The sequence below is a fragment of the Schistocerca cancellata genome, chromosome 5 (assembly GCF_023864275.1).
Source record: "Schistocerca cancellata isolate TAMUIC-IGC-003103 chromosome 5, iqSchCanc2.1, whole genome shotgun sequence".
Lineage (NCBI taxonomy): Eukaryota > Metazoa > Arthropoda > Insecta > Orthoptera > Acrididae > Schistocerca > Schistocerca cancellata.
The window spans coordinates 363,651,217-363,673,700 of NC_064630.1; the positions used below are offsets into that span (position 1 = coordinate 363,651,217).

The 22,484-nt window shown below is 40.9% G+C and overlaps 1 protein-coding gene across 1 annotated transcript in view; it reads left to right on the top strand.

Annotated features, from left to right (window-relative positions):
- The first annotated feature begins 7,452 nt into the window (after nt 1-7,452).
- The window catches only part of LOC126188534 (facilitated trehalose transporter Tret1-like), a 52,154-nt gene continuing 37,122 nt past the window's right edge, over nt 7,453-22,484 (top strand). The window contains exon 1 of the mRNA XM_049930135.1: nt 7,453-7,500. The gene's annotated coding sequence lies outside the window, so the exon portion shown is untranslated. The remainder of the gene's footprint in view (nt 7,501-22,484) is intronic.

The window sequence follows — 22,484 nt, forward strand, 5'->3', positions numbered from 1 at the left end:
TTAAATTTTACTACTGAAAGAATAATTTTTTTCTTCAAAACCATAAGAGGTATTATGTTCAGTTTAATTGTAAGTTGAGGCATATGTGTTATATACATGCAGTAAAAATTTCATTGTTTTATCACTTATAGGTCTTTTGAAAAGTGTACCTATTCATAGGGTAAAATAGCATTGGCAGAATAGGGATAAAAATTGCCTTCCATCTCCCCTTCACTTTGTCTGTGTGACATATAATTTTATATATATAAATTTTCGGTGCCTGCAGTGTCACGTCTTTCAGTGTCACACAAATTTTTATTTTTAAAGGGGATAACTAAAGACTATTTCCATGGGTTCGCCACTCAAATTTCTCCCTCATATCACAAAATTGTTGTCTGATGTAGTACAAACTGAAAAAATAAATTCCTTTTAAAGCACAGTTTCGTATATAATTTATATTCAAAACCTTACACCTGTGTCACAGAACAAATCTTACATCGAGAATACTTTACACAATGTTAAGGGAATAAATGCTTCTGATAATTATTACAGTATTTAAAGAACATCAAAATATGAACAGGCTGAAATGAACAAACAGTACATAAGACTATGTTAATCAATTCAACTGTAAAAAGCTAAGGAGCGTATTATTAGCAAAATGAGAAATATGCATAATTGAAATGCCAAAATGAGCACTTCTCAATTGGGAGTAAATCAAAACAATCTGAATGGCTGAAAGAGAGCACAATAACATGACCCATAAACTAATAAGAGCTGAGCAACTAAGCAAAGAAGAGAATAGGCAGAAATGAGATGCCAACAAAATGAGAGCTGGCCGAACTCCGTCGGCACTTATACACGGTTGCGCTCGTGGTGGCACCTCGCGGCCCGTGCGCAACACGCGCGCCTGCGATCGCAATGCACTCTTAGCGCTCGCGGCGGCGTCTAGCGGCCTGTGCGCAAGTTGTGCGATTGCTGTCGCAGGTCGACCCTTAATCTATAATGTTACGTCTGGATGTGCTACAGATGTGTTGTTAGTACATTCATTATAGTTACATCATCAACACCTGTGTTTGCTGCTTTTTGTGGTTGATAGACCTACTTGGCTTCGAATTGTGTTTTTGAAAATATGTAAACATGTTTGAAGTGAAGTCCATCTGAACAGATTAATAGTGTCATGATACCATTACTTTTTCCATAAACTGAAGGACCTACATCTTTGCACACATATTGTTGAGTAGAAAAGAAGTATTTGTATTGAACTTTTTTTAATAGTGTCACATGACCAATCGATCACTTTAACTGCTTTGCAAAGATGTTGTTTCTTCCATAATGGCATGTTACTGCATACAGGATTAAATTACTATGTAGTGGATTTTGTAGGGAAAAGAACTAGAAAGTGTTTATGTTAATCTAAGCCCTTGTACATGTATTCAGATAGATAAACTGTTTTCAATAAAATCTTAGTACCATTACAGTGCCCAGTATGTTAGGTTCATGTAGAATATGATGTATTAATACACAATAGCCATCATAACATCTAGTTGTATGTTCTTCTATTGGCTGAAATTCACTTGAGCGACCTCACTCACAATTTTCGTACATATTGTACTTTCCACACACTTATGCCAGCTGGTTCTTCGGTGAACACCTCTTTGTACATTATAATTTTGCATATATCAAGTATTTAAGCCTTTGTGGTTGCAAATGTATTCTTTCATTACTTTCACAGATTGAATAAAATACACTGATAATTTCACTTCAAGAGTTTGCATATTTTGTATAAACATGGCTGAAAAGTTCATTGAATTTTCACACAGCTGGCCAAACTTTTCCCTCATTTATGTTTGCTATCTTTTACAGTATTGTTGGTTTGCAAGCACAACCACTGGATTGAAACTGTGGTCTGAATACTTTCTTATAATAAATACGTTTCGCCTTAGTTTGATTCAAGCCGTAGGTGCTCGTGTAAAGCAGTACTCCTGCAACTAGAGGAGCAGACATCTTTACCAGTAGAAGTTCCAGAATGCACATGCCAGAAGAATAACAACTATGAGTTCCTATCTATAGTTTAATTAAAATATTAGCTGACTGTATATACAAATGCAATACCTACGAGATGGTGGCTGTATATAGGATGGATTTGACACAGATCATTGCATGTTGATGGCTCAGTACCATCTCTCCTATAGAACAAGATTTCTCTTAGCGGTTAATAAATATTTAACACATAGAATACCTTCCACAGTCATACAGGTGGTGAGGGAGGGGGTGGTGGGACTGATTCGGCAGTTGTACACATGGTGTGAGCTGTTGAGGGTAGTGGGGGCTGCATTTAGGTGTTCCTACAATTTTTCCATTTGCATTTGACATTTTTGAGAAATTTCACTTAAATCTGATGACATTTAAGAAATACCTGGCGGCAGTGGAACCTTGAACCAGTTGACTAAATTCTGTTGACAATTGATTAACATTAGAAGCTGGGGACCTAGTTTGTCTTAGGAGAACTGGCTGGATGTGGAAGTGGGGATGGGGTTGGCGGTGGTGAGGGTAGTGTGAGTGGCAGGATGATTGGCTTGATGTGAAAGTAGGTCTAGGTAATTAGTGTTGACCTATTTCATCCTTACACAGACATTTCCCCACTACTATTGTCAGCATCTGCCTGCAGCCAGAGGCATCTCATTTGCAGTAGCAGAAGAGTCATCATCATCATCATCATTTAAGACTGATTATGCCTTTCAGCGTTCAGTCTGGAGCATAGCCCATCTTATACAGTTCCTCCATGATCCCCTATTCAGTGCTAACATTGGTGCCTCTTCTGATGTTAAACCTATTACTTCAAAATCATTCTTAACCGAATCCAGGTACCTTCTCCTCGGTCTGCCCCGACTCCTCCTACCCTCTACTGCTGAATCCATGAGTCTCTTGGGTAACCTTGCTTCTCCCATGCGTGTAACATGACCCCACCATCTAAGCCTGTTCGCCCTGACTGCTACATCTATAGAGTTCATTCCCAGTTTTTCTTTGATTTCCTCATTGTCGACACCCTCCTGCCATTGTTCCCATCTACTAGTACCTGCAATTATCCTAGCTACTTTCATATCCGTAACCTCAACCTTGTTGATAAGGTAACCTGAATCCACCCAGCTTTCGCTCCCATACAACAAAGTTGGTCGAAAGATTGAACGGTGCACAGATAACTTAGTCTTGGTACTGACTTCCTTCTTGCAGAAGAGAGTAGATCGTAGCTGAGCGCTCACTGCATTAGCTTTGCTACACCTCGCTTCCAGTTCTTTCACTATGTTGCCATCCTGTGAGAATATGCATCCTAAGTACTTGAAACCGTCCACCTGTTCTAACTTTGTTCCTCCTATTTGGCACTCAATCCGTTTATATTTCTTTCCCACTGACATTACTTTCATTTTGGAGATGCTAATCTTCATTCTATAGTCCTTACATTTCTGATCTAGCTCTGAAGTATTACTTTGCAAACTTTCAATCGAATCTGCCATCACAACTAAGTCATCCGCATATGCAAGACTGCTTATTTTGTGGTCACATATCTTAATCTCACCCAGCCAGTCTATTGTTTTCAACATATGATCCATAAATAATATGAACAACAGTGGAGACAGGTTGCAGCCTTGTCTTACCCCTGAAACTACTCTGAACCATGAACTCAATTTACCGTCAACTCTAACTGCTGCCTGACTATCCATGTAAAGACCTTTAATTGCTTGCAAAAGTTTGCCTCCTATTCCATAATCTTGTAGAACAGACAATAACTTCCTCCTAGGAACCCGGTCATATGCCTTTTCTAGATCTATAACGCATAGATATAATTCCCTGTTCCACTCATAACACTTCTCCATTATTTGCTGTAAGCTAATGATCTGCTCCTGACAACCTCTAAGAGGCCTAAACCCACACTGATTTTCATCCAATTGGTCCTCAACTAATACTCGCACTTTCCTTTCAACAATACCTGAGAAGATTTTGCCCACAACGCTGATTAAAGAGATACCTCTGTAGTTGTTACAATCTTTTCTGTTTCCATGTTTAAAGATTGGTGTGATTACTGCTTTTGTCCAGTCTGATGGAACCTGTCCCGACTCCCAGGCCATTTCAATTATCCTGTGTAACCATTTAAGACCTGACATTCCACTGTATTTGATGAGTTCCGACTGAATTTCATCCACCCCAGGAGCTTTATTGCACTGCAGTCTATTGACCATTTTTTCCACTTCCTCAAATGTGATACTATTTCCATCATCATTCCTATCCCATTCTACCTCGAAATCTGAAACATTACTGATCGCATTTTCACCTACATTGAGCAACTCTTCAAAATATTCCCTCCATCTGCCCAAGGCATCCACAGGATTCACCAGCAGTTTTCCTGACCTGTCCAAAATACTTGTCATTTCCTTCCTACCTCCCTTTCGAAGACTGCTAATTACACTCCAGAATGGTTTTCCAGCAGCTTGACTCATAGTCTCCAACCTGTTTCCAAAGTCTTCCCACGATTTCTTCTTGGATGCTGCTATTATCTGTTTGGCTTTGTTTCTTTCTTCAACATAACTTTCTCTGTCTACCTGGGTTCTGGTATGTAGCCATTTCTGATACGCCTTCTTTTTCCTTTTACAGGCTGCCTTGACTCTATCATTCCACCAAGCTGTTTGCTTCATCCTACTTTTACATACTACTGTTCCAAGACATTCTTTAGCCTCTTCTAGTACTGTGTCCCTGTACCTTGTCCATTCCTTTTCCAGTGACTGCAATTGACTACATTCAACTAACTGGTACCTTTCTGAGATCACTGTTATGTACTTGTGTCTGACTTCCTTATCCTGAAGTTTCTCCACTCTTTTCCTCCTACACATGGACCTGACCTCCTGCACTTTCGGCCTCACAACCCCAATTTCACTGCAGATTAAATAGTGATCAGTGTCATCAAAGAATCCCCTGAATACACGTGTGTCCCTCACAGCCTTCCTGAATTCCTGATCTGTTATTATATAGTCAATGACAGATCTGATTCCCCTGCCTTCCCAAGTATACCGGTGAATGTTCTTATGTTTAAAAAAGGAGTTTGTGATTACTAAGCCCATACTGGCACAGAAATCCAAGAGCTGTTTCCCGTTCCTGTTGGCCTCCATATCCTCTCCAAATTTACCCATAACCTTTTCATACCCTTCTGTTCGATTTCCAATCCTGGCGTTAAAATCACCCATGAGCAGAACACTGTCTTTGCCCTTTACTCTAACAACTACATCACTGAGTGCCTCGTAAAAACTATCCATCTTATCTTGATCTGTCACTTCACAATGCGAATATACTGACACAATCCTAATTTTCTTGCTAGAAACTGTCAAATTTATCCACATCAGTCGTTCGTTTACATACCTTATTGCAACTACGCTGGGTTCCATTTCTTTCCTGATGTAAAGCCCTACACCCCATTGTGCTATTCCTGCTTTGACTCCTGACAGGTAGACCTTGTATTCTCCCACTTCCTCTTCTTTCTCACCCCTTACCCGAATGTCACTAACAGCTAAAACGTCCAGCCCCATCTTACTTGCAGCCTCTGCGAGCTCTACCTTCTTCCCAGAGTAGCCCCCATTGATATTAATAGCTCTCCATCTTATTACCATTTGTTTGCCAAGTCGTATCTTAGGAGTCCCTGACTTGTCAGTTAGAGGTGGGACTCCGTCACCTCCAAAGGTCGGAGGCATTTTGCTCTGATTGTTGCCAGCATCATATTTAAAGTACCAGGGAAGCAGGTTGCTAGCCTTACTTGCCCCGAGTCCAATTGGGTTTACCCCTAACGGCTGAGAGACTAACCAGTGGATTTGGTAGTCTTTGCCGCATGAGCACAAAGGTGACCACGACTCAGAATATGTCTGAGATGCCCAGCCTTATTCCAAAGTAACTGGTATCCCGACTGTCGGGACCACTTACTTGGCCACTCATACGTTGCCCGTGGTTCATGAACTAGGACATGACTACAGGAACCCACACCATGAACCACACAGAGGAATTGTGTTTTTTGAGTCATTATTTCTGTAAACCCTATCACTAATATCTGTAATAAATTTGAAGGTTTCATCTTGAATTAACATTCATATTACAGAGGGTAATGACCTCTTTCTGTTGGGTGTTAATACCAAATCTGGGAGAACAAACTTCCAAGTAATTTTTGAAGAAAACTTTTTATGATGCCAATTTCAGTTTCAACGAAAATGTTTAGAAAGAACTGCTTAATTTTGCTACATTAATGTGCTGTAATTTAAAGTTATACCAATACAATTATGTAATTACTTTCATGAACATAGATAAAGTTACTGCTGTAGATTCATGTAAAATCAGTGACAATTTATGGATCTTAATTTCATTTACCAGGCTGTTAAAATTCATACGAACTAAACGCCATTTCTTAAATGGTGGAGGAACTACATTTCTTACAAAATAATTCAAAATAATTGAAATTATGACTGTTATGTACAGCATGTATTATATTAGCTATAATATTGCTATGGGACGATTTTTAATGCAAAAACCTGCACTGCTCTTCATCTGAAGCATTGTAAAGAGAATCAAAACTCTCAGCCCTGTGTATGCAGTATTACTGATATTTACTATGCATGGAGCATTACCTAAGATTTAGAGAAGATACCAGTTCAGAGTTTAGATTGTTTCAGCCCTGCTATGAGATCAAAATTGAAAGTTATTTTGCATTACATGATCTGTAGTATCTGTTAGCGGATCGTCTCGTCTATTTGCTATGTTAGTTCCATCAGCTCATGCACCAAGTATCCCGTCTGTATGTTTCTGAGTCATTGAACTGCGTTTCAGTTACCACAGAGCTGATATCTAAATTTTTACTGCTTCTGAGTGGTTTGGACGTGTTCTGCGATTACTGTGCATGGGTTAAATAGTAATATTCCGTTTTTACTTTGGTACAATCCATTGACTGCACAATTAAGCTGGCGACCATGTTGACCTTTAAAACGATTGTTTCTGCAAGTGCAGTGATTTTTACTAGATGTATACTGAAATTTGTTTGTTTTGTAGTTTGGTCGCATCCCATTAGCTGTTTACGATTCCATTACCGTTTCGAGTGTGACACTTAAATTCGTGAATCCGGTTGTCCATATACTGTGCTCTCGGTTTATGAGCCCATTCATGTACAACACGACTAAGCCGAAATATTCTGTTAAATTGGTTAACCACAACCACAACTATCCTTACGTCTACCAATCGATAAAATTATTCAGGGATATGCACAGTGCAGCCAAACTGAGTGACGTACCAAATAGCACAAGGGTGTGAAAAGGCACTCTCGATGTCGTTAGATTAAGAGATAATTGTGAAACACGCGCAGATGCTCGAAGATAAAAGCCGCGCGATGCGCTCCTATCGTCCTATTCGCACTGCTTTCTGACTCCTGCTGTCACACGAGTTCTGTGATCGCCATGCTGCCGTCACGGGTGCCACTCCAGCTGCCAGCAGCGATGGCAGGTAAACATTAACAAACACTTGTTCTTATTAGGTACCGTGCGCGTGTATATTGTCACAACAAGTCCCTGTATTCGCAGCGATGGGCTCCGTCTCATTAGGAGAACTCTTGAAGTAACGGTGCCGGTGATTCTGAACTACCTGCGATCTACAAAGCAGTTCCAGGAGATCTTTATTAAGAGCCAGAAGTGATGACATAGATATAATGTAGGAAGGCGCAGCAAAATAGGACACAACTAATATCGTCATATTTTTGGGAGTGACGTGACAATGTTGAGAAATCTGTGTTAGTGGGAAAGGCATAACTGACAGCTTGGAACCTGTGATCGTTACTCCATTGCACCACTTCATCGTTAACATATATGTGTAGTTCGGAAGGAAGAGTTTCTCCTTTACCAGTAACTTTCTTAGGAGGGTAGCGGTTCGTACAACAGCTAACGTTTTTACAATTGGGTTGTCACTGTGGGGAGCAATTGTCAATCCGTTCGGCTGCCAGCCATTGGCCCAACAGTTTCAACAGAAATGTGTGATATAATAATAACCAGAGATTGATAAGGAACCCAATCCTTGGTGTCATTTTTTCTGTAACAGGTTTTAGGAACAGTCTGGAGTTTAATGACGACCCCAATTTATTTCATAAGCGATGTACATTAAACGAATCTCCTGTCAGTTGAGCGGCTACAATAACAGACACAGTTATAGACGGTTTCCGACATTCACCGTCAACCAACCACCGAACATCAGCATCTTGGTTCCGATGTGAGCTTGTAGATTATGCACAGAGTGTGTAGTACGTGTAGTGTGTGCAGAAACTGATGATGAGAAACTAGCCTTTTACTTACGAAATAATTGCCTGGAAGAACGTGTACCGGAAACTTGGGTTACTTTCGGAGAGGTTTTAGTATTTTCCTGGATTTATGAAGAGTTTTAGCGTACTAAAGGCTAATTTTACGTTAGTTTGGTAGAATTGACCTTGTTATATAAACATTCCTTGCCAAGTGATCCCCCTCAGATTTTGTCCAAATTATACCCCACGGGTTGGAGTAAAATTGAGACAACTCGTTTTTCAGGCTAAAATCAATATAGGTATAGAACTGTCCAAATGTTAGAATACCACTTTTTATTTGGACCAGTATTGGTTCCACACAATGACATAAAAGTAATACTAAAATAAAAATTTTGAAGAAATAATAGATCAAACACATTAAAGAACTTGAGAAATCAATGAGTAACTATGAACAGATACTAAATTATGAAAAGTGCAAATCACAAAAAATGAAAAAGGCATCTGGCAGAATTTCGTCTAGCGTATACAGTCCCCTTTTACGCCTCACCGTTTCATACTTCTGAGCTGCCTCATTTCTCTTCTGCACGAGTAGATCCATGAATGAGTGTCTCACCGATGACCGCATTGAGGTTTGTTTTGCAGGACATCGTGAATGGCAGAAATCTTTCCAGCACAATTGCGTGATTAAAGGGGTAGATGCCAATTTTCTGCTACTGTCAAGTTCTCTCCTCTTGAGATCTCGCATTCCCACAGCTTCTTTAGAAACGTGAGGAATTTGGTTTTGGGCACAGAGCTGCACCTGCTATCCACTGCCATCTGTTTGAAGTACTCAAGGATCTTCCGCCGCTGTACTTTCAAAGGTTGAAAGTACACATCAAGCGTTGCAGAAGGTGGGCTGCATTCGGTGGCATTGCAATGAATTTTATGTTGTACTCTTTACACAACCGGAACACTTCCACATTGATATTTGAGCTCTAGTAACTGGATAAACCAATTCTCAAACCCCTCACTGTCAAACCATCTGCTCTTGGTTCTGTTGTACCTAGCCCCAGGTGGTCCGCTTTCCGTTCATGTGACTCAAAGATTTTCAAAAATGGTTCAAATGGCTCTGAGCACTATTTAACTTCTGAGGTCATCATTCCCCTAGAACTTAGAACTACTTAAACCTAACTAACCTAAGGACATCACACACATCCATGCCCGAGGCAGGATTCGAACCTGATACCGTAGCGGTCGTGCGGTTCCAGACTGTAGCGCCTAGAACCGCTCGGCCACTCCGGCCGGCTACGAAATATATTTGTGATCTATGGAACAAGTACTAAACTAATCTTCCCATTAAAAATCTTCGCTCTTAGTTAGCCCCAATAGACATGAAAAAGGTTATAAAGGAGACACTGGCTTCACAGAACTCAAATGAAAGATTTATTGTCTCTCGTACAAATCACGTTACACACTCCTGACGTTTCCATCGACATGTAATGACAGTCACCCCTATTTCGGCTAGTTTTTGCTGTTGTGATGTAACCATTACTTCTGGAATCTTTGCTAACAACTCATTTCTAATATTTATGAATTCTCAATCCCGTGCACGAACACAGCTACATTTTACCGATTTATCGAACTTTTCATGGTGAGTGGGTATGTATCGTCCAACCAAGTCTGACATCCAGGCACATCTCTCCATTACTCACTGCTTTCCGCGCCGCCCACAACGATTGGCACTGAAGCACTTTTATTGATCATTGGGATTTCCCTGCTGGCAGTGCTGCTGCGCCAGGCCGCTACGTGTAAGCTACAGATACCAATACTCAAAAAGTAACGATACCTGTAACATTACATCCTCCATCTTAAATATTTTCAAAATTAATTTTGAAAAAAGAAACAAGAATAATCTACCTGTGGTGATGGAGTGGAAGAAAACTTCTCGTCCGCCAAATTTGAAGAACTCACTGCACTGGTGACCTCAGGATAAATAGCGTTGAAAACACTAACAAGAAAACACCACTCATACTATGAGCCACACCTCCTAACTTTTGAAGAACATTTTATAAGTATACATGATATGAATCTGTGGAACAACACAAAAGTTTCAAAAAATTTGAAAATATAATCCTTTTGGCATAAATCAAATCAGTGTCAGACGTCCAATAAATATATGGTAATTCAACTAGCAAATAAGGTCAAATTTAACATATATGTGATTATTATTTACAAATACGAGCGGAAGGCTTACATACACATCGGAACTAAATGAATGAAAAATACATTTTCAGAACTGTAAAATAATTCTGTCCCTTTATAGTTATTACTACATATTATTTAAAAGTTAACGAAACTGTCAGACTGTACATTAATGAAAATGAGAAACATATAGCAACACAAAAATTTAAATTTGCCGAAAATCTGATTTAGCTTGGTATGGCATTTATTTTTATTTTATTTTATTTTATTTATTTTCAATAAATTCAAGATTATTAGTTTTTACTGTAGCCAGCTGCATTAAACAACTAACCTAATAAATACATACTCACATTTGTTGTTTCTCATGTTATCATCCTCTATTTTTTTCTTTTGTCTTATTACCAGGCATTGGGGTTGTTTTGACTAGTGGGGTTCTTGTACATACCTCCACACGATATCACCTACGCCGACGTTTGGCCGATCTCATGCTTACGCACAAGTCTAATGGCAGCGGCTAGGCAGCTACCATCTGCAAATCGCTCTGCTGTCCGGGGCATTGACCGCAGTCTCCCCTCCCCTCTCTGCCTAACACCATCCCCGATCTCTGCTGACGCTCGCCGAACCACGGTCGCTGGGTAGCCAGGGGCTATCTCTGCTCGCCACCGTGAAGGTTCTTACGCTGCTGCTGCCCCCTGGCGATTGCCACTAGCAGTGCTTGTGCCCTTCCGAGCAACCCCAAAGACCCCCGAACTCGCCGCTGCTGCGCCGACGTCGTCTTGCTGTCTAAAAATGGTTCAAATGGCTCTGAGCACTATGGGACTTAACATCTGTGGTCATCAGTCCCCTAGAACTTAGAACTACTTAAACCTAACTAACCTAAGCACATCACACACATCCATGCCCGAGGCAACTTTCGAACCTGCGACTAACAGTCGCACGGCTCCGGACTGAGCGCCTAGAACCGCTAGACCACCGCGGCCGGCTCTTTCTGTCTGCGATTATTGATATCTAGATGTGAATCGCAGTACTGCAGCCTCTGACCTCTCCAAGCACCTCTGAGTCCCACCGAATAGCCCACTCCGCTGTCTCTCATAGTTCAGTTGTAACGCATAGCTGCCGTTATAGTACCTGCGATGCTTCTGCTCCATGTTGCGACTAATTGGACTGGACTGTTGACTGTTGGTGACGATGAATGTCTGCTAACAATTGAGAAGCGTCATGCCATGCGTCAACATAAACTTATTTCCTAGCCGTCAGAAGCTAAACAGCGCGTCATGCTGTAACATGTGTCGACAAAATGCTAGGCCACAATTTTAACTAATCTATCACAGTGCTATTACATACATTTCATTATCTTAATGGCACTGGCTATTCGTGTCAAACTTAATCTACTTAGATTTTACACACTCAGTAATACATGTACATATTACATCAATCATTCCTCAAAATATCACAATTTTCTTGTGTTTTTGTTTTCTTTTTTATTTTTCTTACTACCTCACATCTTTAGTTGTCAGATATAGTTTCGTTGTCATAATATCGTTTCTTCACTTTTTCACGTCTATGGAAGGCCTCACTGTGATATTCTTCCAATTCCAATGTGCTAAAATGTGTTAAGCTGACCACTTTATAAGGACCCTTGTATACATGAGGAAATTTCGGTATTTCATGGCCATCTTTCTTAGACTGTTAGTTCGTATTAACACTAGATCCCGAACTCGATATATGATCGGATGCACCATTTTATCATACTGTTTCATCTTTCCTTCAGCTTTGTTGAAGAGAGTCAGTTCTACTTTTTCCAATATTTCATGCCATGTTACGTTTTCACCTGACATGTTCTTCAGTACTTCTCGTATCAAACCATCTGGCGTCATCACCATTAAAATTTCCACTGGAGCATTTTCGGTAGAGGTGTGGTGCATTAATCTTCAAAGATACTCGTCCACTGCGTCTGCTTGCTATTTTGGTTATGACAGTAAGATTTTGATACAGTCTTTCAATTCCCATATCCAATATGTTGCCAGTATCCTTGTTGAAAACAAGAAGAAACCATTGAGATTCTCCATTTCTATCACGAATAAACTACACTCCTGGAAATTGAAATAAGAACACCGTGAATTCATTCTCCCAGGAAGGGGAAACTTTATTGACACATTCCTGGGGTCAGATACATCACATGATCACACTGACAGAACCACAGGCACAAAGACACAGGCAACAGAGCATGCACAATGTCGGCACTAGTACAGTGTATATCCACCTTTCGCAGCAATGCAGGCTGCTATTCTCCCATGGAGACGATCGTAGAGATGCTGGATGTAGTCCTGTGGAACGGCTTGCCATGCCATTTCCACCTGGCGCCTCAGTTGGACCAGCGTTCGTGCTGGACGTGCAGACCGCGTGAGACGACGCTTCATCCAGTCCCAAACATGCTCAATGGGGGACAGATCCGGAGATCTTGCTGGCCAGGGTAGTTGACTTACACCTTCTAGACCACGTTGGATGGCACGGGATACATGCGGACGTGCATTGTCCTGTTGGAACAGCAAGTTCCCTTGCCGGTCTAGGAATGGTAGAACGATGGGTTCGATGACGGTTTGGATGTACCGTGCACTATTCAGTGTCCCCTCGACGATCACCAGTGGTGTACGGCCAGTGTAGGAGATCGCTCCCCACACCATGATGCCGGGTGTTGGCCCTGTGTGCCTCGGTCGTATGCAGTCCTGATTGTGGCGCTCACCTGCACGGCGCCAAACACGCATACGACCATCATTGGCACCAAGGCAGAAGCGACTCTCATCGCTGAAGACGACACGTCTCCATTCGTCCCTCCATTCACGCCTGTCGCGACACCACTGGAGGCGGGCTGCACGATGTTGGGGCGTGAGCGGAAGACGGCCTAACGGTGTGCGGGACCGTAGCCCAGCTTCATGGAGACGGTTGCGAATGGTCCTCGCCGATACCCCAGGAGCAACAGTGTCCCTAATTTGCTGGGAAGTGGCGGTGCGGTCCCCTACGGCACTGCGTAGGATCCTACGGTCTTGGCGTGCATCCGTGCGTCGCTGCGGTCCGGTCCCAGGTCGACGGGCACGTGCACCTTCCGCCGACCACTGGCGACAACATCGATGTACTGTGGAGACCTCACGCCCCACGTGTTGAGCAATTCGGTGGTACGTCCACCCGGCCTCCCGCATGCCCACTATACGCCCTCGCTCAAAGTCCGTCAACTGCACATACGGTTCACGTCCACGCTGTCGCGGCATGCTACCAGTGTTAAAGACTGCGATGGAGCTCCGTATGCCACGGCAAACTGGCTGACACTGACGGCGGCGGTGCACAAATGCTGCGCAGCTAGCGCCATTCGACGGCCAACACCGCGGTTCCTGGTGTGTCCGCTGTGCCGTGCGTGTGATCATTGCTTGTACAGCCCTCTCGCAGTGTCCGGAGCAAGTATGGTGGGTCTGACACACCGGTGTCAATGTGTTCTTTTTTCCATTTCCAGGAGTGTATATACAGAGCGTTCTTTCTGAGAGATGTCAACCACTTTTCTCTGGTGTTTGGGCAAATATTTGAAATTTCGTTTTTTCACCGTGTATCTGATGTCAGTGCCAAAAATACTGCACATCACATCTTTCGTGTGCGTCCAGTGGTGCCAGAAAGCGTCTATTAGTTTCTTGCTACAAACAAAATTACTTTTAAAACCGAATTTTAACTGTATATTCGATAGAGCGGTCCCAAATTAGTCTAGTGCGATGTTCATGTTATGGATATGTATTAATAGGGGCAGTGAAATACGAGAAATAGCCAGTACACCTGCTGCGGTAGAGCAGCGCTGCTGCACGGAGATAGCAATCAGCCCGGGCCAGGGCGGTGCTGTCGCTGCTGCAGTACTCGCTGTTCTTCGTGTCATACTGTCCCTGTTAGGCTAATAATTTCTTTCATAACTCTTTGTGTTGAGTTCAAGGATGCTCTGTGCTTGGATGTTAATACAGGTTTTATATTGCGTTCTTTCAGAGCGTTTATCTATATTTTACTGGTAAATTGACTCTCACTGTCATTCACTGTCTTCTTCAGCACACACACATTTTTAAACTAATCTTTCACCACCTTTTCAGGCTTGTTGCGTCCCGTGGCTTTCCTAAGCGGATATAACTTCACACAGAGGGAAATTAATTTAATACTTACTAGCAAATAAGTTATTCCCCATACCGACTTCGGCAAAGGGCCTAGCAAAGCCATGGCCATGGTTTCTCAGATTTCTTTAGATAGTACTGCATACAAGTAACCATTGCGCTGTACCATTGTTGTTTTTGTTTTCAGTTAAATATCACACGTCCGTAAAGTCCTGTTCACTCGTCTGGCCATATTGAAGAACCAACAATCTGTTTTTAACTTATCGACAATGAAAGCGAAAATGATTGGGCTTTGTGGTCCATCACTACGGTTGCATTTCGTTGGCCAGATGGTATATAAATTTTTCATATCCGAATACTATGGCTACCGCCTCTTTTTCCGTGACAGACTACGTGGTTGTTTAACATCCCACTGCCGAAACCAATGGTCTTTATTCCTTCCTCTTCATTTCCTTCTTCCTTCTGATAGGACTTGATTCCCAAGCCATAAGCCAATGTTTCATATGATAGACAGAATACATTTCAAACGTCGGGATGAGCCAATATCTGAGCATTACATACCTCATGTTTCATTTTATGAAATTCTTCGGAACACACGTCGGAACACAACGAGACATTATTATTTTTCTGCAGCTCGTGCAGTACTGCACTGTCCAATATCTAGTTACCTAGTAACGGTCTATAAAATCCACACTGTCAGACGAAACTCTTCAATTGGTTTCTATTCCTTGGTAAGGGAAATTCCTTATTTTCTTTCGTTTTGTCCAGTTTAGACTTTATCCCATTATGTTCAATCACATGTCGTAAACATTGTATTTCTTTTCTTCTGAATTCTGCTTTCTGAAAATGTAGTCCAGTTCCTGCTGCTGCATACCTCTCAAATACTCCCCTTAACGTTTGTAAATGTTTATTCCAGTCTCTGCTGGCAATTAGCAAATCTTTAACATACACAATTACTTTCGTCATTACTGCTAAACACAGTACCCTGTCCAATGTCCGTATAAAACCACGAAACAGATACTTTGAACCCGAAAGGTAACTCTCGGTATTGCTAACAACATCCTTCATATAAAAAGGTTGTGAACTAACTTGATTCAGGATGCAGCAACACTTGACGAGAGCCTGACGTCAGATCTAAGCTTGTTAAGATTTTTTCGGTTTAAACCTCCGAAGTAGCTCTTCCATATTTATGGATAGGTCTCTTTCAGTTTCAAATACCTATTCGCTTGTTTCACATCTAAAACCAAGTGAACTTTCCCGTTCTTTTTAACGACCATCATCAGAGGGCTGTTAAATTGACTCCTGGTTCATTCGATCAGGTACTTCGGACGGCAACATCCCTTGGAGATCCTTATCGACAACTTCTTCTCTTGTTTGATGTATTTTAAATGGAGGCGCAAAATGTGGTTTGTGTGGTTTCATTTTGATCCGATAAGGCGGTCCTTTTAAGACCCCTGGTTTTTAACTGAATACCTGTTTATGCTTTCCTATCAACTTCAACAATTTTTCTGCTTTTCTGGGTACCAACGGCGCAATGCCATTAAATTTCGAACACACTTCATCTGGATTTAGTTCATGTTCTTCTGATTCCCACAGATCCTTGAATCTTAAAACTAACTTGGTGTTTCTGCATTCTCTGTTAATAGTGCGTTGTAAACGTTGTTGGCAACTGCGCACAGCTGACTGCCACAGTCAATCAGCGTTCCCATTTTTCTTCCATAAACTTCTATTTACATTACTGCGTTATCATCGCCAATTATCTCATCTTCCATCACATCTTCTTGGTCATTTATTAATCGGTCTTTTGTTATTACGACAACTTTGTCAATCTCAATCTCATTGCAACTTTTGCGGTCCCGCTTCGTCCGTTTAAGGTCGGGCCACACCTGAAACTACAGACTGTTTTCCGTTTGATCACCTGGCAAAAGTTCTAATCCGCTCGCTCTCTCGCAAGTATCACATTCGTCCCATGTGCGTTACTCTTATTTTCCTCCCGTCTACGGTATCTCCCGTCCCAATAGCTTCTGTATGCGTAGCCGCCTTGTCCTGTGCAGCGCTGCATCCAAACTTCATTTCGTCGTTCCGTTTCGCACCTTCCTTCCGTCTGTCACCCGGTGTTGCCGAAATTCTCTCTAAATGCTTACCCTCGTCTTTCTTCTCTCTCCATCCGGGCGAATACCGACGTTGCTTTATCGAAGGAATCAATGGAGGTAACTACTAAGTGGCTATGAGTGTTTCTCGGTAGTCTTTGCATAATGCGTCTTACAACTGCTCTTTCGTCGTACGGACTATTTAAGTACTGGTTCGTTACATATTCTTATTCTAAAAAGTCGGCACATGTCCCGTGCGATTCATGCTGCAGTTGCAAATGGATATTAGTATAACATCATGTTTGCTTGGCGACCAATATTCATCCATAAATATTTTCTCAAATTCTCGATGTGACATTCACTTCTTTTCTAGCCTCGTACCCCATTTGTAGGCTTCGTCCTCCATCTGACTGATCGCATACCCAATTTTCGTATCGTCCAACTTGTAGGTAACAGGAAGGGAGAATTTCAAATGAAAGTTATGGGGTGTTGCTCTCCCCATGGATAAAATTTACTGAATTTACAACTGATAATGTACTCAATCTGTGGGTCACTTTTACTAATCATAGTTGTTTCTCGAGTAGAAGCTCGTAATTCCTGCTTCAATTTACTTTTCGCTGTCAGATCGACCCGCTGCTCTACGTCTGTTGCAATCCTTGCACAGCGTGGCTTACTGGTTCCACCGTTCTCTCAACTTCGTGAAATGTTTTGGGTGTGTTGTCGTTCTGCGGTATCATTTGAGAGAACTGAAACCACTACCATACTATCCTCTAACGTAGTTCTCCTTATGCGAATTTTGCCGATTTCGGACTTTAGAAAATTGACCTGCCGTGTTCGTCATTCATCGCCGACTGTTCCTGATTCACCTTTCGTATTTGTTCGTTTGTGTCCTTTTCCCTTTTCACTATTATAATGTTAATTGTTTGTTCATGCGTTTCCAGCTTTTCCTCTAGTTTTTAAAAAATCTCTCTTCGATGCCACTGTTGCCTCTGACAACTGCAGTTCTTTAAAATTTTCCTTCGTGAAATCTTTCATTTGTTTCCTAAAAACTTCCTGATATGATCTTCTTAATTGGTGTTTCTGTCACTGCATTAAAGCCTCCTCCTTTTTTAACTACCATTTCCTTCTCTACCGTGTTTCCCTTCAATGGTGTGTTCTGACATTTTGCGCTTTTTATCTGCCGTGCTCCCATGTTTCCCGTGCTGTCCTCTTCCAATCTCTTTCCTCCCACTATCTTCGTAGAATTTCCTAAGGGTCATTCCACTAGTACCACGGACGCATTGTCCCTTTGAACTTCAGTTTCAGTTAATGGTTGATTTGAAATACTTCACCCTTTATAAATTCCACTATCTGCGTCTACTTTTCACTTTGCAGCTTTGTTTATGGGAGTGCACGGTTCCAAATTTCCTCAATATTCACCTCAAAAACGTTACAAAAAGAAAGAAACACTTTCTTGTAATACTGAAAATAGCATCTTCTCACAAGCAGTTTTCTTCACACAGTTTCCTACTTCAAAGCTACTGCCGACCACTTCGCGCTGCTGTTAATTTCTCTCCTAATCTTCCAGAGACTGTTAGTGGCCTAGACATTTGCATTACTTACTTTCTATTCTCCGGCCACTGGCTGCTGCTTACTGTTGCTCTTCTTGTTCCCACTGTCGACTGCGTGTAGCGCCGTGGCATCTGGTTTCTGTATCCCAGTTCTTCGGCATTTCTTCCGTCTGTCGCTATATTTGTTGAATGTACTTTCCTCCGAAGACAACTACTGGTTCCAAAAGTCCTTTCATGAGTCAAACTGTAAGGTGGCTACTCGCTTATTCGTATCGATCACGGTCAAGTTTCTCTCTAAAATCACCTGTGTTGATATAACAACCATTGGACCAGTGTTTGTGTTGCAAAGCTTAGAGTAGGCCTCTTACTGCTAAGTAATATCCAGCAGAATACAAAAAATGGGACCGTGTGCCTATCGGTACATGCCCTATGAAAATCAACACACCTGCCATAAAAGATTTTCACACTGATTTAGTTCTAATAGATATGAACAGGATTCGAAAGGAGACACTGACTACATAGAACTAAAAGGTTTACTGTTTCTCGTAAAAGCCACGATTCACGTTGCTAACGTTTCTATGCACATTTACTGGCGTTCAGACTTATTTTGGTTTGTTTTTACTATTGTGAGGTAACCATAGCTTCTGCCGATCTTTGCTAACCTCTCGCTTCTAGTACTGATGAGTTCTCAATCCCTAGTAGAAACTCTGTAACATTTAACGGATTTATCGATCTTCTCACGGTACGCTGGTATGCATCGTCCAACCAAGTATGACATCCAGCCACATCCCCTCAATACACACTACTTTCCGCGTCCCCCGTAGCGACTGGCGCTAAACAGAGCTTTTCGACCACTGGGCTTCCTTGGCGACGGTGCTGCTGCGCTAGGGCACTAGATTTAAGGTACAGATAACGATACCCAACAATCTACTGTATCTCTTACTGGGAGGTGAAAAATGAAGATTGTAGCAGAACATGAAGTACATGATCCTGTTTTGTCCTCATTACTGTATCCTGTCAACTACATGAAAAGAATTCCATTGGCATTATATTAGAATATTCAGGCCAAATGAAAAAACTGTTAAAGAATGTCCAAGGCTTTTGCACATAGAAACACCACAAAACCACAAGGTACAGCATGGTATTAGACATACCACTGTAATATCAAAAGTGTTACCAGAACTTAAGTGAGCCACTCAGTAAATCATCAATAATTGTAAGCGTAATTCAAACCGCAATTTCTGGAAAGATAATGTTAGAGACACATGTGCTGTTATGGAACTTTTTAAGAAATATGTCAGCCACTGTTAAGGTTCCTGACATGTACTTACGAGTTACAGTTGTGTGAACTATGAACGAAGTTAATACAACAAGCTGGTCATCAAAAACCGCTTTGAAGTAAACAAATGGAAAAAGATTCCATTTATGGGATATGAATTTTGCCGTTTTGCTAACACACTGCTTTCTCTTTTTAACTAAACATGTTTCAGCACCCATCATTATCGGATTTTTGTTTATTGAAAACTGTAAAAAGTGAGAATGTTTTAGGTTTTAACAGATTTAAAAAAGTGAGGCTAAAGAAAGTTTTTGTTCGTTTTCTTCCTTACCGTGATTTTACATTCTATGCTTTTGCAGGAGCCACTGTATGTTGTTCTGCACTGATAGCTTCTCATCTGCAAATCAAAGGATGTAAATGTTAATTTCATCAGCGAGTTAACTCATCCTTTGATTTTAAAAAATGTGATTTTGTGTGTTAAAATGTTTTATGTACATATTTGCTACTACTCGCGCTTTGTTATGACTAATCCTTCTTCTTTTATGTTTTAAGGACACTGCACACACATATTAATGTGCTTCGTGTAATTTCTTTCTTTATAAATGCCTTTTTTACTTCTGAAAACGCGGCGATCACCATGTCGTTGTGTTTCCTAACACCGTCGGCTTTCATTCTTTCCCGAGAGAGGTTGGCACCAATTTTGAATTTTGTGTACTTTTCCTCTCTATTTTAGCACGCGTGTGATTGTATATATATATATATATATATATATATGTGTGTGTGTGTGTGTGTGTGTGTGTGTGTGTGTTTGTGTGTAAGTTCCTTTAGCCGTTTGTGTTACGTTTTCTGAAAAGTTCCTTTAACGTGTCAAATAATGTGCCTTTACAAAGCGTAGTGTTTTCATTTAAAAATTCTTTGTGTTCTGTTATTGCCTTCTGTATGTGGAAGTTCTCTTTTATTGTAAGTTTGTGGTATAGACTGTGGATGGAATTCAGTAGTTTTAAATCTGTTGCTACTGTATTTGGGTGGTGGTTGTGGGCTATCAGATAGCCAGTAAATGTGCTGTGGGTGCTGTTATTTTTTTAGGGCTCTGAGTATCTTGTTTTAAAGTTCCTGTATGTTTGTTCTATGTGTACTGATTGACAACTGTTGCATGTGAGTTCATATGTTCCCGATCTGTTGAATTTATCTGTGGGTGTCTCCCATGTTCTGAGTTATTTCTGTTGTGCTTTCTGCCCTGTGTCCTATTTGAAGTCCTGTTTCTTCAATATCTTGCCTATTCGGCCGACAAATTTTGTTACTGTAGGTGCGTATGTGCCATTTATTTGTGTGTGTGTGTATTGTTGTACTGTTGTGTCTTGCATGTTGTCATTGTTTGTATGTTGTGCTGATCTGTGTTCTGTAAGGTTTAGTGTGTGTGTTGTGCTTTTGTTCCATTTCTGTTTACAAATTTATGGGTTTAATTTCTGTATCATGTGGGACTTCTAACCATTTTCCTCTGCTATCTGTTTTATTGTGTTTAGCTCTTGTGTGTGATTCTGTTTGCTCACGCAAAACATTTTGACACTCTAAAACCACGTTTCTTTTTTTTTCAAATCAGGGGATGTATTAACTCGTCTATGAAATTTACATTTACATGGTTTGATTTGCAGATAAAACGGTATCAGTGCTGGACACCATACAGTTGGTCCTGAAAAACCATATAATGTAAAATCATGGTAAGAAACAAAACGAACAAAAACTTTCTTTAGCCTCACTTTTTTAAATCAGTAATAACGTAAAACATTATCACATTTTGGATTTGAAACTGTAGCCTATTACACTAACAATGACATTAAAAAGAAATTAAAAGTGATGTTAGTAATTTAAATTCAAATTTGGATGGAAAGTTGGTTTGTTGGTAGATTTTGGGGAGGTGACCAAACAATGAGATCATGAGACCCATCGGATTAGGGAAGGCTGGGGAAGGAAAGCCATGCCGTATCAAAGGAACCATCCCCGCATTTGCCTAAAGCGATTTAGGGAAATCACAGTAAACTTAAATCAAGATGGCCAGACACAGACTTGGACCATTATCCTCCCAAATGCAAGTCTAGTGTGTTAAACATTGCGCCACCGCGCTTGGTAATGTTGGGAAAATATTGTAGTAAGTGAGTGGAAGCAGATGCTGATCCTAGTCACGTAAAAATTTAAGGTTAAATGAAAATATGTATGGAAAATAACTATAAACATGCAATCTAATATAGAAAAGAACGAGATTAAAGTCAACCAGCGGAACTGAAACAGGAGAAAAGAAGTGGGAGGAAGACATTTGTTAATTATCGAAGATAGGGTCAGTAAGCCAAATGGAATTATGAAAAAGTATGAAGTCTGAAATGAATGCTTAATTTACTGAATTTTAAGACATGGTTAGCAGAGCTGAAAGTATAAACCCTAAAGTATATACTGTGTGTAATGAAGCTGCATTTTTAATGACAAAAAGTGCAACAATTCTGACATAATAGTAACTTTCATCCTCTTGATTTTATTAACGAATTTAATAACCAGTCTGTGTAATGGAACTGACAAAGATAAATGATTGTCATGAGTTTTTTGAAAGCGTATAAGTATGGATGGCAAGAATTTAGTAAATTATTTTTGGAGAAAAAGTGGCCCAGAGATGAACAGTAAAAGATTCTAAGGGAAATTTGTGGTCTTAACAGACGATTCCAGAGGAAGGACTATCAAGGGGTCCTGTCTTTGTTGGATTAACAAAGTTTGGCGGAGTCAGGTTGTGAATCAGTAACAATGAGATTAGAGCATATGTTTCCTCACGGAATAAAAGAATGGTCTTATGCAGCCCCCAGTAATAATATTAATGATTTTGTAAATTATTTCTGGAAGGTCGAAAGAGTCAAATAAACAGGAGGTGTGAGGACTAATGAGGCGAGGCATTCACCAAGGAGAGACTAGCAAGTGAGTACAGTG